Source organism: Neophocaena asiaeorientalis, unplaced genomic scaffold (assembly GCF_003031525.2).
Source record: "Neophocaena asiaeorientalis asiaeorientalis breed wild unplaced genomic scaffold, Neophocaena_asiaeorientalis_V1.1 scaffold268, whole genome shotgun sequence".
Taxonomy (NCBI): Eukaryota; Metazoa; Chordata; class Mammalia; order Artiodactyla; family Phocoenidae; genus Neophocaena; species Neophocaena asiaeorientalis.
Window position 1 is genome coordinate 4,346,905 of NW_020173979.1, and position 2,082 is coordinate 4,348,986.

The window sequence follows — 2,082 nt, forward strand, 5'->3', positions numbered from 1 at the left end:
GGATCTTCCTGGACCGGGACACGAACCCGTGTCCCCTGCATCGGCAGGCGGACCCTCAACCACTGCGCCACCAGGGAAGCCCCCTCCTACCCTCTTGACATCATTACTGAGCTCCTGCCCAGACCCCTACCTGTCTTGGAGGTGGGAAGGTGGGGAGATAGGGAGACAGTAGAAGGGGGAGCAAATGGAGCTTCAGGAAGTGAAAGGAGGTAGGAAGGATGGAGTGGGCCTCCATGTACAATGCCCCATAGATGCCTTTGGCTCCAAACTAGTTTCCTTAGAGTGCCCCTGCAGCCTGGCCAGCCTCGCAAACATTTCTGTGCTGGTTGGTGGGGAGTAGGTGCCTGAAGAGAAAGCTCTTTGATTTCTCCTGAGAGGCCTCACTTTCACCTGAGAAACTTGAAGGCGTCTGGAAGTAGTTTGGGGCTTTTCTCAGAATTTCCAAGATGTTCTTACATAAAACAAAGGCTCAAAAGTAACAAAGACAGTTTGGAGCTGGGAGATGGGGATGGGAGGAGTGGTATCCTCTGGCTCAGGAACAGTAAGACAAAAGAACATTGGGCAGCTAGCTGAGTGGCTTTGCCAAGTTACTTAACCTCTCTGTACCTCACTTTCCTTATCTGACAAATGGGGATGATATCATTGCCTATCATTCAGCAATGATAGGTTTGATATCATATCCGAAATCACCTGGCATTTTGTACCTGGCACATTGTAGATGCTCAGTAAGTTGTTCTTTTTATCTGATGTTGTTAGTATCTTCTCATGTTTGTACTTAACCTATTTACTCCTCCATCCAAGTATCTATCTATCTATCTATCACTTACCCAACCATCCAGCATTTAATCTTCCCAATCAGATTGTTAATGCTTTCATTGCATGGGCTTATATTGTACTTCTATGTAAGCATTCAGTAAGTATTTTAATAGACTGATTATATCAGAGTCAGGGCAAGCCAGACCTCAAGTTAATAAAGTAGGTATGATAAGGCTTCTTATCTCCCAGCTTCAAACAATGCTTCAATCTAGTGCCAGCTTCTTTCTTTGATTTCTGTCAGATCAACTGAAGAAATGCTTAGAGTGGGGAGTTTCCAAGAAAGCCAAGTTCTGGGGTCTTCTGCTGGGTCTGCAGAAGACCCAGCATCCTCTTCACCATCCAGGCTTCCTAGTTTCCAAGTGTGACCTCTAGTCTCCGGATGCCTGAGGTCAGTGGTATCTCAATATGTCCAGCTATGCAGGCACATCGCCCATGGGTTACTCATCCTGGTGTCCACCTCTTACATCACCTGGCTATACACCCTCCTAGAACGTGTCCCAGAAAAACAAAGGCCAGGGTGCCTTGCCTGGGACCTTGATCACTATGCACATAGGATACTAAAAAGTCATAATAATGCTGTGCGTTTATATAATGCTTTGCAGTTTTCAGAGCCTTTTCATATGCCTGTGCCTTATCTTATTCCAGCCACGTTATAATTCGGTGAAGCAAACAGGATATGTTCCCTTATTCTCAATTTGCAGATGAGGAATCTGTGCCCAAGAGTCACGCAGCAACTAAGCAGCAGGCCGACTTGGACTAGAGCCCAGGTCTTAGGATTCTGAGTCAGCTGCGTACCTCGCACATCTGTTCAGTGATGATGGCGAGTACAGAGGGACAGAGTTCAAGTGAAGCTTGGGATGGAGACAGCCTTTGGATCTTCCCCTGGCCTAGGAGGCCATGGTGGGGCAAGGCTACGTTGTACCTGCTTGTCAGATTGAATAGCCCACAACTGAATAGCCCCAGCTGGAAACTCTAGGCAACCTTCACCCCTTTAGTTTCCCTCTCGCCTCCCCCTTGTCAACACCTGATTGATCCCTACCCCAGGCACCTTTTCGTTGTGAAAAGGTCTCATCTGCTAGTGCCTGGCTCAGGATTGCCTTATCCTGGAGACTGTGGTCTCCAAAATGAGGCCTCCATGTACCAGGTCCTGGGCAAAACGAGCCTCTGAGGTGTGGGGAGAAAATTTTGGAACTTCTATGGCTTCAAACAATGGGGAAAACATTGCACTTTAGTAATATTTACTATGTAGATGGATAATGGCCTCTC